A 16,883-nucleotide genomic window follows, 5' to 3' on the forward strand; every position below is an offset into this window, starting at 1 on the left:
GCTTGAAAGTTGAAGAAACCCCAGCTATGGAGAGAGGTAAGGTTCGGCTGATAACTTGAAGAAGATGATACAATTTTATCATCTTTTTACCTTTTTATTAATGTTAATAACCAAATGACCAAAATACCCCTCCTTACTAAACTTTCAAAAATTCCTTCCATGTCCTAATTTTGTCCATGAACTTAAAATTGGTCAAATTGCCATTTAAGATCTCATAATTAATATTCCAAAATAATTTCATACTAAAAACTTCTAGGATGCCAGTTTTGCAAATTATTCGATTTAGTCCCTAACCTCAACTTAAGCACTTTATGCATAGAATTTTATCACGAAATTTTCGCACAATCATGTAATCATACCATAAACCTCAAATAATAATAAAATAATTTTTTTTTCTACCTCGGATTTGTGGTTTCGCAACCACTGTTCCGTTTATGCCTTATTTCGGAATGTTACATTTCTCCCCCCCTTTAGGGATTTTCGTCCCGAAAATCATACCTATGAAGAGATATGGGTACTGTTTTCGCATAGCCTCTTCGGGTTCCCATGTAGCCTCGTCTACCCCATGTCTATTCCATAGTACTTTCACAAGTACAATACTTTTGTTCCTTAATTGCTTTACCTCTCGAGCTAGAATCTTTACCGGTTCTTCACCGTAAGTCATGTCTGGCTGAATCTCAACCTCTGTCTGAGAAATCACATGTGATGGATCTGAACGATAACGACGTAGCATAGACACATGAAATACATTATGAATCTTTTCTAACTCAATCGGCAAAGCTAACCGATATGCTAATGGTCCGACTCTCTCAATCACTACAAACGGTCCAATAAAACGTGGACTTAGTTTGCCTTTCTTGCCAAATCTGAGAACTTTCTTCCACGGGGATACTTTCAAAAAACTTTGTCACCAACTTGATATTCGATCTCTTTTCTTTTTAAGTCTGCATACGACTTCTGCCTGTCTGAAGCTGCTTTTAAACAATTTCTGATAACTTTCACTTTTTCTTCTGTTTCTTTAACTAGATCAACCCCGTAAATCTGGCTTTTTTTAAGCTCTGTCCAATATAAAGGTGTGCGGCATTTACGTCCATACAAAGCTTCATAAGGTGCCATCTTCAAACTTGACTGATAACTATTATTGTAGGCAAACTCTACCAATGGTAAGTATTTTTTCCCAACTACCTTGAAATTCTAATACACAACATCTAAGCATATCTTTAAGTACCTGAATAACTCTCTCTGACTGACCATCGGTCTGAGGGTGAAAAGCCGTACTAAAACTCAACTTCGTACCTAAAGCCTCTTGTAACTTCTTTCAGAACCGTGAAGTAAATCTTGGATCTCTGTCTGAAATGATCGATAATGGCACTCCATGTAGTCTAACTATCTCTGAAATGTATAACTCGGCCAACTTGTCAAGTGAATAATCCATACGGATTGGGATCAAATGAGCCGACTTAGTTAGCTTATCAATCACAACCCATACTGCATCTTTCTTTTTCAGTGTTAATGGCAATCCTGTCACAAAATCCATAGTAACTCTGTCCCATTTCCATTCCGGAACTAGTACAGGTTGCAATAATCCTGAGGGTACCTGATGTTCGGCCTTTACCTGTTGACAAATCAAGCATCTAGAAACAAACTCTAAAATATCTCTTTTCATTCCTACCCACCAATACAATTTCTTCAAGAAATACCGGTTTAGCTCTAAATTCAGCTAAAATAGAACTATCATCTAACATGGCTAAATTGGTATTCAAAGCTCGCAATGTAAATAAAAGTTTCCTGCTTAAAGCGTCAGCAACTACATTTGCCTTACCTGGGTGATAATCAATCACTAACTCATAATCTTTAAGCAATTCCAACCATCTTCTTTGCCTCAAATTCAAGTCTTTTTGAGTCATCAAGTATTTCAAGCTTTTATGATCGGTAAATATCCGGCACCTTTCACCATACAAATAATGTCTCCAAATCTTCAATGCAAATACAATAGCAGCTAGCTCTAAATCATGTGTCGGATAATTTTTCTCATGTGGCTTCAATTGTCTAGAGGCATAAGCAATTACCTTTCCTTCCTGCATGAGTACACAACCGAGCCCATTCAAGGATGCATCACTGTAAATCATAAATTCTTTACCCGGTTCCGGCTGTACTAAGATAGGAGCTTCCGTCAACAATGCCTTTAACTTGTCAAAACTTTGTTGGCACTTCTCAGTCCATTCAAACTTAACATCCTTCCGTAGCAGTCTCGTCAACGGGGTAGCTATCATGGAAAATCCCTCCACAAATCGTCTATAATATCCGGCAAGACCAAGAAAACTTCTAACTTCTGATACATTTCTAGGAGGCTTCCAATCAACAATGGCTGAAATCTTACTCGTATCAACCTTAATACCTTCACCTGGGACAATATGTCCAAGAAATCCAACTTCTCGTAACCAGAACTCACTTTTGCTGTACTTGGCATACAACTGATTATCTCTCAGAATTTGTAAAACTGTTCTCAAATGCTCTGCATGCTCAGTCTCATCATGAGAATAAATCAAAATATCATCAATGAACACAACTACAAACTTATCTAAGTATGGTCTAAAAATTCGGTTCATTAAGTCCATGAAAATGGCAGGAGCATTAGTCAAGCCAAATGGCATCACAAGGAACTCATAATAACCATACCTAGTCCGGAAAGCAGTCTTCAGGACATCTGACTCTTTAACTCGCAACTGATAGTATCCGGATCTCAAATCTATCTTGGAAAACACAGTAGTTCCCTTCAATTGATCAAACAAATCATCAATTCTAGGCAATGGATACTTGTTCTTTACTGTTACCTTGTTAAGTTGCCGATAATCTATGCACAATCTCATCGATCCGTCTTTTTTTTTTTTACAAATAGCACTGGTGCACCCCATGGTGAACTACTAGGTCTTACAAAGCCTTTATCTGTTAATTCCTGCAACTGAGCTTTCAATTCTTTCAATTCCAATAGAGCCATTCTATAAGGAGCAATAGAAATGGGCGTGGTACCTGGAATCAACTCAATACCAAACTCAACTTCTCTAACAGGAGGCAAACCTGGTAGTTCTTCCGGAAACACATCGGGAAACTCACATACCACAGGCACTGATTCAATTTTCAATTCTGGATCTTTAGTGTTCAACACAAAAGCAAGATAAGCTTCATACCCTTTTCTCAAGTATTTCTGAGCAAACATAACAGAAATTATGGGAAATGAACTATCTGACTCTTCTGAATTAACCCGAAGAATTTCACCATTTTCACACTTCAACTCAATGAATTTCTTTCCACAATTCACTATCACCTCATGAGTAGTCAACCAATCCATACCAAGAATCACATCAAACTCATCAAATGGCAATAGCATGAGATCGGCCGGAAAACAGTAGCCTCTAATCATTAAAGGACAATTTCTACATACTTTATCTACTAATACATGCTTGCCTAATGGATTCGATACTTTAATCACAAATTTTGTAGATTCTATAGGCATACTTATACTAGGCATCAATTTCATACAAACATAAGAATGATTCGAACCCGGATCAATCAGAGCAATGACATTAATATCATGTAGAGAAAATGTACCCGTAATCACATCGGGGGAGGATGCCTCTTCGCGTGCACGAATAGCATAAGTCCTTGCAGGGGCTCTAACATCTGGTCTCACAGCTGAATCTCTAGAGGTACCTCTGTTACTTGCTCCTACTCCTAGTTGCCTCGGTGATCTACCTCTAGTAGGAGCATTTTCGGATCTAGCACTCTGTGTTACCTCTCTGCTAGCCACTTCTGAACATTCTCGTACAAAATGATCTGGAGCACCACATTTATAGCAAACATTTTCGCCTGCCCGACAAGGACCATAATGAAGTCTACCACACCGTGGACACCCTGATCTACCCTGTCTGACATTACCTACACTCGTAGTCGATGTGGTCTGAGCCTTCGGATCCTTAAATCTGCTACCTCTATTCTGACTAGATTGCCCTGCCGAAAAGCTAAATCTGGTAGAAAACTCTTTGGGCCTCTTGGATGTAGCCTGAAATGATCTACTCATCTGTCTCTTCTTTGTATCTTGTGTCTCTGTCTCAACTTTGCCTTTTCTTTTTAATAGCTCCTCTGCCTTACAGGCTCTCTCAACTAAAATAACGAACTCTTTTATTTCTAGGACACCCACTGACAGTCGGATATCATCATTTAACCCATCCTCAAACCTTTTACACATGATAGCCTCTGTGGACACACATTCTTGAGCATATTTACTGAGCCTGACAAATTCACACTCATAATCGGTCACCGTCATATTGCCTTGTTTCAATTCCAGGAATTCCTTTCTTTTCTGGTCAATAAACCTCTGACTGATGTACTTTTTACGAAATTCTTCCTGAAAGAAATCCCAAGTGACCCTCTCTTTCGGTACAACTGATACAAGTGTCTTCCACCAGTAGTAGGCTGAGTCTCTAAGAAGTGATACTACACATTTCATACACTCCTCGGGTGTACAAGATAATTCGTCGAAGACTCTGATAGTATTTTCTAACCAAAATTCTGCTCTTTCTGCATCATCATCTTTTGTTGCTCGGAACTCTTCTGCCCCTTGTTTCCTGATTCTATCAACTGGTGGCTTTTCTCTTACCATTGTACCTGTGACTAGGGAAGCTTGAGCTGTATGGGTAGCCTGAGAATCATGAGGGGGTGGAGGTCTAACTGCCGGATTCGTACGAACGAACTCGGCAAACAAATCATTCAAAGCTCGAAAGAGAGCTTCTCGAGTCACTCCTCCCTGATCAACTATTACTGGCCTATTCTCAGATGGCGCTGCCCCTTCTGTGGAAGCAGGCGCATTACTTTCTACATCATCATCACCAGCTCGCCCGGGATCCATTACTATAAAACAAAATGTTTATTAAAAAAATTGTCAGGAGTCGTCACACTATCAAAATACAAGTATGGCATGTATAGCTAGACTTTTTCTCACACTAACTGTTCCGAGAACCGACTAAACCTGCTCTGATACCAATAAATGTAATATTCCTTACCCGAGACTGTTGCCAGAATCGAGCACGAGGCATTACTAAACTTAATCTATCACTTAAATAGTTTTAAATTGTTTATTTAAGCTTTTCGGAATGTGCTGCCATTCTGCGTCGTAGTCGCCTAAAAATTCATATCTTGAGTTCCAAAACTCAAAATTAAGATCCGTAAATTTTTCCTGAAACTAGACTCATATATCTATCTACTAATTTTTTTCATAGATTTTTGACTTGGCCAATTAGTACAGTTTATTAGTTAAAGTTTCCCTTGTTTCAAAACTCGACTGCACTAACCTCTTCTTGCTACGAACCATGTTTATTCCTGTACAAAATTCATATCACTAAGCCGTTTGTTTCTATTAAAACTAGACTCAACAAGGATTATAACCATATAAAGTAAACCTTCTAATTAGTTTTGTACAATTTATGGTGAATTTCCAAAGTTGAAATAGGGGATCCAGAAATTGCTCTGACCCTGTTTCACTAAAACTCAGAATATCATATAATATAATACCTTTACCTGTTTTTCATATTCCATAAGAAACTAGACATAATAAGCTTTAATTTAATATATTATTCATCTTCAAACTATGTTTCTACAATTTTTAGTGATTTTTCAAAGTTACGTCATTTCTGTTACTAGAATCTGTTTTTAGGTTACTTTCACATTTTTCATAATTTTCATGTGATAATCACCATTCAATCATACATATTAATAAACATGCATATCATCGGCCATTTTTATTAGCTAATCACTAGCAAGTATTTACACATCGTTCATTGTTCATATTATACCAAAAGTAGCTAAGTTTCTATACATGCCATACACAAAACAAAACGTCTAATTATACCGAGTTATTTCTTTGATAGTGTGATCGGCCTCCGACGTTTCCTTCGATCCCCAAGTGGCTAGATAAGTACTATAAGAAGAAGAAAATAAAGAGATTAAGCACTAGGCTTAGTAAGCTTACAAGCAAATAAATCACAACATTCAACATAATGGATAATTATGCATAATATCATCTAACATCATAAATTTCTTTACTTCTCAATTTCTATCTTCTTCTTTATTCCCTTACCTTCTTTCTTACCTGACCTTTCCTTTTTCATAAATATAATCTACTTTTCCTTTGCTGTTAATTCACTGTAATTTAACTCGTATTCTGACCCGTTAAACCACTCGGAATACTAAGGATACTAGGGTCATTCCTGTCTATCAATACCCTGCCAATGCCATGTCTTTGACATGGACTTACATGAATTATTCCTGTCTCCAATGCCATATATAATATGGACTTACATGGCTCAACCCTGTCTCCAAAGCCATATTTCTAATATGGACTTACATGGCTCATTTCTGTTCTGTCCTGTCAACCCTAATATCCTAACATTCCTAGGGTTCAACCGGGCTTTCTAACACTTTTCCTCTGTCACTTCACCTTAAATTCGACTTTAAATATTTTCATAACATAAATATATAAATGCTGGAAATTGACAATAATAATGTAAAATAAAAGAATATTGCATTTATTTACTGTAAACTTACCTTGATACAAAATGTGACTAAACTTTACAATTTAGTCCTTTACTTTTTCTTTTCCCCGATCTACTCCCGAATTTCGTTCTTCTTGATCTATAATAGCAAATTTAACTTATTTAATATTCAAATTTATTAAAATAGTCCTTGACCCAAACTTTTGCAAAATTATATTTTTACCCCTAAACTTTCACATATTTGCACTTTTTCCCCAAGGCTCGTAAATTAAACTTCATCCTATTTTCTTATGTTTTATGACATGCTGATCATTTTTCCCTTCTATGGCAATATCAAAATCACACTCTAACATATACTTATGAATATTGGTATTTTTTTCCAATTTAAGCCCTTTTACTCGTTTTCACTTAAAACCGAGTATCATAAGTTGTTTAACATAATTTAAAACCTCATATTCTATCATAAAACACCAAAATACACAAATTTCAGCCATGGGTATTTTTCCAAATATGAACCCTAGGCTGAATTATTGCTAGAATAAGCTTAATCAAGTTACCGGGACTCTAAAAACGTAAAGATCATTAAAAACGGGGCTTGGAATCACTTACTATAAAGCTTGAAAGTTGAAGAAACCCCAGCTATGGAGAGAGGTAAGGTTCGGCTAATAACTTGAAGAAGATGATACAATTTTATCATCTTTTTACCTTTTTATTAATGTTAATAACCAAATGACCAAAATACCCCTCCTTACTAAACTTTCAAAAATTCCTTCCATGTCCTAATTTTGTCCATGAACTTAAAATTGGTCAAATTGCCATTTAAGATCTCATAATTAATATTCCAAAATAATTTCATACTAAAAACTTCTAGGATGCAAGTTTTGCAAATTATTCGATTTAGTCCCTAACCTCAACTTAAGCACTTTATGCATAGAATTTTATCACGAATTTTTCGCACAATCATGTAATCATACCATAAACCTCAAAATAATAATAAAATAATTTTTTTTTCTACCTCGGATTTGTGGTTTCGCAACCACTGTTCCGTTTATGCCTTATTTCGGAATGTTACAATATTGATGTTGTTGCTTTGATTGACCCTGGGTCTACTAATTCATATGTATGTGTGAATTTAGTATCTAGTAAGAATTTACCTGTTGAAAATACTGAATATGTGGTTAAAGTATCAAATCCTTTAGGCAAATATGTCTTAGTCGATAAGGTTTACAAGAATTGTCATTTGATGATTCAAGGTCACTGTTTCCTGGCTAATTTGATGTTGTTACCATTTGATGAGTTTGATGTTATTTTGGGGATGGATTGGTTGATATTGCATGATGCCAAGGTAAATTGTAGACATAAAATCATTGAATTGAAGTGTGAAAATGGTGAAATTCTTCGGGTTGAGGCAAAGGAGCCAAATAAGCTGCCTACGGTAATTTCGCACATATCTACTTAGAAATACATGAGAAAAGGATGCAAGGTTTATCTTGCTTATGTGTTGAATACTGGTATAACTGGGTCGAAGTTTGAATCAGTGTCGGTAGTCTGTGAATTTCCATATGTATTTCCAGAGGAATTGCCTGGGTTACCTCCGATCAGAGAAGTTGAGTTTGCTATTGATTTGTCACCTGGTACTGCGCCGATTTCTATTGCTCCGTATCGGATGGCTCCAACTGAGTTGCAAGAATTAAAAGCTCAATTACAAGAGTTGACAGATAAAGGATTTGTAAGACCGAGTTTTTCTCCTTGGGGTGCTCCTGTGCTATTTGTGAAAAAGAAGGACGGTTCTATGAGACTTTGTATTGACTATCGTCAGCTCAACAAAGTGACTATAAAGAACAAGTATCCTTTGCCGAGAATTGATGATTTGTTTGACCAACTAAAAGGAGCAATAGTGTTTTCAAAGATTGACCTGAGATCTGGTTACTATCAGTTGAGAGTTAAGGAGTCCGATGTGCCAAAGACCGCTTTCAGAACGAGGTATGGACACTATGAATTTCTGGTAATGCCTTTTGGTTTAACTAATGCTCCGGCTATTTTTATGGATTTGATGAATCGAATTTTTCGACCGTATCTGGATAAGTTCGTGGTAGTGTTCATAGATGATATTTTAATTTATTCTCGGGATGAATCCGAGCGTGCAGAACATTTGAGAACTGTGTTGCAGATTCTGAGGGAGAAGAAATTATATGCTAAATTCAGCAAAAGTGAGTTTTAGCTTCGCGAAGTTGGATTCTTGGAACATATAGTTTCAAGTGAAGGTATTCGGGTTGATCCAAGCAAAATTTCAGTAATTGTTGATTGAGAGCCACCAAAGAATGTGACCGATGTTAGAAGCTTTCTGGGCTTAGCCGGCTATTACAGACGGTTTGTCAAGGGATTCTCGATGATTGCTTCTCCTATGACTAAGTTACTGCAAAAGAATGTCACGTTTGAATGGACCGATAAATGTCAACAGAGTTTTGAGAAGTTGGAGGCATTATTGACTGAGGCGCCAGTGTTGGTGCAACCTGAGTCTGGGAAGGAGTTTGTAATTTACAGTGATGCATCGTTGAATGGTCTTGGGTGTGTGTTAATGCAAGAGGGCAAAGTAATAGCTTATGCTTCGAGACAGCTGAAACCGCATGAGAAGAATTATCCGACACATGATTTAGAATTGGCTGCTATTGTTTTTACTTTAAAAATTTGGCGTCATTATCTGTATGGTGAGAAATGTCAAATCTTCACTGATCATAAGAGTTTGAAGTATTTAATGAATCAAAAAGACTTGAATTTGCGACAACGGAGATGGCTCGAGCTAATAAAAGACTATGAGCTAGTGATTGATTATCATCCTGGAAAAGCTAATGTTGTTGCTGATGCCTTGAGCAGGAAATCTTTATTTGCTTTGAGAGCTATGAGTACGAGATTAGCTTATTCTGATGATGGTTCAATTTTGGCTGAATTGAGGGCTAGACCGTTATTTCTTCAGCAAATTCGGGAAGCTCAAAAGAATGACAGTAAATTGTAAGCCAGGAGAGCTCAGTGTGAAGCAGGTGTTGACTCAGATTTTCGAATTGGTTCAGATGATTGCCTGATGTTTCGGGATAGAGTATGTGTACCGAGGAATGATGAGTTAATTCGGACCATTTTATGTGAGGCACATAGCGGTGATTTGTCAGTTCACCCAGGTAGTGTGAAAATGTATAATGATTTGAAGAAATTGTATTGGTGGCCGGGCATGAAAAAGGATATCTCGAAATTTGTATCAAAGTGTTTAATTTGTCAATAAGTAAAAGCTGAGCATCAAGTACCATCGGGTTTACTTCAGCCGGTAATGATTCCAGAGTGGAAGTGGGACAGTATCACGATGGATTTTGTGACAGGATTGCCTTTGACTCCAAAGAAGAAGGATGCTATTTGGGTAATTGTTGATAAACTGACAAAGTCAACCCATTTCATTCCTGTACGCATTGATTACTCACTTGACAAGTTGGCGGAGTTATATGTTACTGAAATAGTGAGATTACACGGGGTGCCTAAGTCTATTATATCGGATAGAGATCCGAGATTCACTTCGAGGTTTTGGATAAAGTTGCAGGAAGCTTTGGGTACAAAATTGAACTTTAGTATCGCGTTTCATCCGCAAACTGACGGACAATTGGAAAGAGTGATTCAAGTTCTTGAAGACATGCTCCGGTGTTGTATTTTAGAATTTGAAGGCAGTTGGGAGAAATATCTACCATTGGTTGAATTTGCTTACAACAATAGCTATCAGTCGAGTATACAAATGGCACCGTATGAAGCATTATATGGGCGTAAGTGTAGAACTCATTTGTATTGGACTGAGCTCGGTGAGAATCGGATTCATGGAGTTGACTTGGTGAAAGAAACTGAAGAAAAGGTGAAAATAATCCGTGGCTGCTTAAAGGCTGCTTCAGATCGGCAAAAGTCATATGCGGATTTAAAGAGGAAAGAGATTGAGTTTCAAGTGGGTGATAGAGTGTTTTTGAAAGTATCTCCATGGAAGAAGATTCTGAGATTTGGCCGTAAAGGCAAATTGAGTCCACGTTTTATTGGACCATATGAAGTTATTAAAAGAGTTGGACTTGTAGCTTATCGGTTAACTTTGCCGGCAGAGTTAGAAAGGATACATAATGTATTTCATGTATCAATGTTGCGACGCTATCGTTCTGATCCTTCACATATAGTTTCTCCTACAGAAATTGAAGTTCGACCGGATATGACTTATGAGGAGGAACCGATAAAGATTCTGGCTCGAGAGGTCAAACAGTTGAGAAATAAAATTATAGCTTTAGTGAAAGTGTTGTGGCAAAAACATGGAATGGAAGAGGCTACGTGGGAACCGAAAGAAGTTATGAGGAAACAGTACCCAAACCTCTTTTCCAGTAAGATTTTCGGGGACGAAAATCCCTGAGGGGGGGAGAATTGTAACAGCCCGATTCTGGGCCTAGTAGGAATAGTGGTTTCGGGACCACAAATCTGACAAGGGAAAATATGACTATTATTATATTTTTATGGTCTACAATTTTACGGAAAAATTTTGTAAAAATTTCGTTCAAAAATTTCGACGTTTGGGCACTCAATTTAGTCAAAATGACTAAATTGTAAAAAGTACAAAAGTTGAGTTCTACATGTTAGAAGTGTCAATTTGTTATGAAATTCTAAATTGGGGGTCCTTATGTGGTAATTAGACCATTAGTTAATTGATGGACAAAAATAGACATAAGAAATGGGTGAAATAGATTTTTTTAAATGGGGGGCATTTTGGTCATTAGCAAATAAATAGAATTAAAATGGGAAAAAGATGGAAAAATGGTGTCCATCTTCATTAAGTTGCTGCCAAAATTTGGAAGACACCATAGCTAGGGTTTCTTTGCTTTCCCAAGCTCATAGTAAGTGCATCCTAGCCCCGTTTTTAATGTTCTTTGCATTTTTGAAATCCTCGTAGCTCGGTTTAGCTTATTTTACTGTTAATTCATGTTAGGGTTTATATTTGGAAAAATACCCATAGGTTAAAAGTGTTTATTTTGCTGTTTTATGGTGGAATATGAAGCTAGAAATTATGTTAAACAACTTTTGCTAAGCGATTTTAAACGAAAACGGGTAAATTGACATAATCGGTAAAAATAGTTAATGTTCAAAAGCATGTGTTAGAGTGAGAATTTGATGTTTCCATAGAAGGGAAAAATGTTCAGCATGTCATAAAACATAAGAATAAGTGACGAAGTTTAATTCCCGAGCTTGGGGACAAAAGTGTAATTATGCAAAAGTTTGGGGGCAATATTGTAATTTTTCAAAAAGTTGGGTGGTGGATTATTTTAATAAATGTGGACATTAAATGAGTTAAATTTGCCATTATAGATCAAGAAAGACGAGAAGACTACCTCAAACGGAGAAAAGAGAAGGTAGTGGAGTAAATTGCAAAATTTCGATATTTTGCACCGAGGTAAGTAAACATGTGATTTAATGCATTATTTTGATATTATTCAATATATGTTAGTATTTAATAGAACATAGAATAAATATTTGGCAAGATCCTAAAAATGTGGTTAAGTTGGGTAAGGTGGTAAAGTGTTGAAAATATGGGTTTCGGTTGAACACTCGGAATAAGCCGGAGTACATGGAATATGAAGGGGTTGCTAAGTGCTGATTCCTCGACTCAATGGTGGTTGCTAAGTGCTGATTCCACCGTATCTTTAAATATAAAGGGGGTTGCTAAGTGCTGATTCCCCCAAGGGGTTGCTAAGTGCTGATTCCCCGATTCATTGGTGGTTGCTAAGTGCTGATTCCACCGTATCTTTAAATGTGAAGGGGGTTGCTAAGTGCTGATTCCCCCAAGGGGTTGCTAAGTGCTGATTCCCCGAATGATTGGTGGTTGCTAAGTGCTGATTCCACCATATCTTTGAATGTGAAAGGGGTTGCTAAGTGCTGATTCCCCGAATCACTGGTGGTTGTAAAGTGCTGAATCCACCGATAACGGTTAACATTCCGAGTGTTCAACGAGGAAATTGGGAAGGTGAATATTTATGTATGGTGGACAAATTTATGGGAGGAATATTGGGTTTGATACATAGTCAACCCATGCATAAGGTAAGAGGAAGTATCAAAAACTACAAAAGAGCAAATTAAATATAAAACTGTTTTGAACAACGGCAGTTGGACAAATTTGAAAAATCACCATAAATGGTGGAAAATGAATTGGAGGTTGAAAAATATATGAAATTAAAGCTGAGTGAGTCTATTTTCATATGAAAGAAACAGAGCAAGCAAAAGAGTTGTGTATTTGGGGATATTTGAATTTATTTGAGACAGGGCTGGATTGATTTCGAAATCCCCTGTTCCAACTTTGGAAAATCACCAAAAATTGTACAAAAATAATTATGGCCTGAAATCTATATGCCGGGATTCCGTATTGAGTCTATTTTTAATAGAAACAAACAAGACCATTTTTAAATTTTTTACAGAGAGTTAAGTAAATTTTAGTAAAGGGAGGTCAGAACCGTCAGGCAGTGAAATAGGGGAATATTTAAAGAATAAACTGCACTAATTGGCTAAATCAAAAATTCTGAAAATTTTATGGTGGAAAGGTATATGAGTCTAATTTCGGGTAAAATTTACGGAACTTAATTTGGAGTCCTGTAGCTCCAGATAAAAATAAATTAGTGTCTGTGACGCAGAAAGACAGTTTGCTGGAAATTAAACGAACCTTGAAATTTATGTGTGACTAAAATTATATTGCTATGAAATCATGTGAGAAATTTATTTATTTGTCATATGTTTACTTACTAAGCTATATGCTTACTCGTTTTTATTTTCCCTTGATTATAGTGACATCAGCTAGCTCGAAATTTGGACGAAGTCAGGAAATCATCCACACTATCATCAAATTTTTGGGTATTTTGTAATTAATATTTTGAAATATGGCTTGTATAGATGACTTTATGTGATGTGGTATAAATATATATATAGTGTTGTTCGGTTTAATATGTTGGTGATTATTAATGGAAAAATTATGTCTGAACATATATCTGTAATTGGTTGGAAATATTGAAGTTGTTTGAAATTGTTTTTGGAAAGTTGCAGGGGATTTTATGTAAAAACAAGCAGAAATGCTGCTGAAATTTTTATAAAAAAAAAATTATAAGTGTTTGAGTTCTAGTAATACCTCATACTCTGTTTCGGCAAGGAACACGGGTAAGGGGTGTTACATGATTGTTCTAGTCTTTAAGTACAAATGTGAGATCTCTATACCTGGGGAGTGATAGAGTGTGATTCACTTGTTGTATTATGGATTAATGATAGTGAAATAACTCACAGAGTTAGACTTCGTAGACGTAGGAAAACCGAATTGTGTAAACAAACTTTGGTGTTCTTTGTATTTGTTTGCACAAATTTTGCAATGCTAAGGTATAGTGGCTATTGCAATCAAACAGTTCCATTAATTGTTGCCTTATTCAGTAAACATCAACTGTAGGTAGCAATAAACTTCATAATAACACCTGACTTAACACGCCACATTATCATTTTTTTTACTATTTTATTTCTCCCTTTGATGATGGTAATTTGGTGGGTATGCATAAAAAGATTTATTGTAGGGAGTTTAAGTTTCCATCTTGGATATCAAAGCAAACAAAAGCTCTAACATGATAGGGTTTAAGTCCAAATGCTAACACGAGAATGAGTTTAGTGAATTTAATGGAAACTTCATGGCTTAAGAAAGCTTTAGCTGTATATGCATCATCAAACAAGCATCAATGAAGTTTGTTATATGGGAAGAAGTTAAAACGTGACTTAGTTTGTAGTGGAGTTAATGCTTTTAACATAATATATGTGTATACGGTGATGGATTGTTAGGTCTTTTTGAATGAAGGAATGATGTTAATAGGAAGGAAAAGAGGCATATTACTTCAATAGAGTTGGATGAGGTGATGGGGAAGGTTAAGGAGGTTGGGGAGAGATTGAAGTATAAAATGAAGAAAGGAAAGAGAGGGATTTTGAGATTGGAGAAAATGAGGATGGTGTCGATTGTGGAAGTGGTGGAGATTGCAAAGTTGTCTGTTTTGTTAGAGGTTAAGATGGTTGAAGGCATGGTGAAGTTTGATGAAAGGCAATGGTTGGATTTAGAAGGCAGCCTTGGAGACATTTGTTTCTTGGGATAATCATGTTGTGTGGTGATGGTTTTATTTTGTAGTGTTTAGAAGTTCTCTTTTTTCATTCATTTATTCTTTTAGTGAATTATTTTAGGGTTGGTGAGGTTTAATTTCAGCATGAATCAATGTAAATGTGATTTTAAGTAATTTGATTTTTAGTTGCCGAATAAAAGTTTCTTCTGTTGATTTCTTGACTGCTTTTTATAAATTTTCGAAATTTGATATTAAGGAAGAAGATTATGGTGAAGAAGAAGATGAATAGTAGTGATTCAATAATTGAAAAAATTGAATATATGGCATGTTAAGTCCACCACCATTATGGAATTTACGGTTGAGTGACTAAAATGAAAAAAATTCTAATGGTGGTGACGAAATTGAAATAATTTATTTTTGGGTGACCAAAATGAGATCATCTTAAAATCGAGTAGCCAACTAATTAATTTACATTTTATTTTTTATACATCATGTCTAAAATAAACTTTTTAAAATTTTGGCAACATTTTTAAAATAATTGTTGGTTTGTGGATCTGTCAATAGCAAAATGGTGGAGCTACGTTTGATTCATGATATCCTTAATCGTGAATGGAAGGTGCGCATTCGTCATGTTCTTAGATCCCAAAACGCGGTTGTTGATCACATAGCAATGCTTGCGGTACCTGGTCCTCTAAGTCTAGTCATTTTTGAAGAACCTCCAACTTCGGTCCAAGGACTTCTATTAGCTAATAAAAAAAGGTTTTATAGTTCCTAAGATGTGTGGTTTTTCATAATCGTTTTATGTTGTTCTTTTCTACTTAAAAACAAAATTGGCAAAATTTTTAGCATTTTAAGTCAAGGTTCACAAAAACACCTTTTAACTAATTCTTAAGATGGATATTACAATGTAAATAATTCAACCAAATGACACATTATCTTTTATAATTTCATTTTAAATAAAATTTTATATTTTTTTATTATTTTAGAAAAGGTATTAATTTTATTTTTTAATCAAAATTATTATGATTTCTACTACGCTTCGTGTTAAGTTAATTACTTTTTTTTACTAAATTATAAAGTAAAATTTGAAAGTTAAAATTATATATTGGTCAAATGCAATGAAATTAAATTTAAAGATTAAAATATAATCTACATAAAAAAAATACATTACATTGGGTAAATAAGTAAATGACCTTCCTTATATATATATTGATCACAAGCAGATAGGTTTTAATTTATTTTATGGAAAGAGTAGCTGTTAAATTAATATTTAAGTTTTTTATTTTCAATTTAATAAATAGTTTTTTAATATATATTTAATAAAACATATGATATATGTATATATCTAGCATAAATTTTTTTATATAGTTTATGTCTGTTTTAGAATTATGTTCGGAATTTGTGGCTATCTCTTTTAATAATGTCATTTTCAAGGTTTGAACTTGAGTCCTCCTCTTGAGAGTGCAATATGTTTTATCATTACACCTAACCACTTATTGGTACAAAAATAATTATTTGGTATATTTATATTAACTTATTTTAATTTTATCATATATAATTATGTTTTATTTTATTTTATTTTATTAAAAAACGACATGTAAAATCTCAATTCTGCTTACCTTTTATACATATTATATTTTATTTGATGTAAGAGATTATTTGGTATAAATAAAAATAATAATATGAGCGAAGATGAAAGAAGTTCGATATCTTTTAAATAAAATATTAAGTTTGAGTTTTATGGTTATGGATTAAAAAAAAATAGTACTAAAAGATATTTGCCTCAAATTACAGAAAACTCAACATGGTTATTACATACTAAAAAGTCCCAACTATAATAAAATAAGGTAAATTACAGGTTATTAAATTATTAGTAACTTTATAAAATATTATTAAATTATTTGAGAATTTTTATTTAAGTCATTAAATTATTCAAATTTTTTTATTTAAGTCATTGGACTGTTAATATTTTTTTAAAGTCCGATTAGCGAGCTCTAAATGACGATTCGACGATCGGTACCCATTGATGAGTAGAATAACATATCTTATATTCAAGCCAATCTAATGGTTAGTGTTGAAGATCGAATAAGAAAGCTGTTTGAATTTTAGTTTGCAGATTCATGACGTTCAAAGCTGTTTAATGAGAAAAAAAACTTGAACTATAGAAGAGAATGGAAGGAGAGCTTTCAGTTGGTGCAGGCGGTGC

This window comes from Gossypium hirsutum, chromosome D04, assembly GCF_007990345.1.
Source record: "Gossypium hirsutum isolate 1008001.06 chromosome D04, Gossypium_hirsutum_v2.1, whole genome shotgun sequence".
NCBI classification, from domain to species: domain Eukaryota; kingdom Viridiplantae; phylum Streptophyta; class Magnoliopsida; order Malvales; family Malvaceae; genus Gossypium; species Gossypium hirsutum.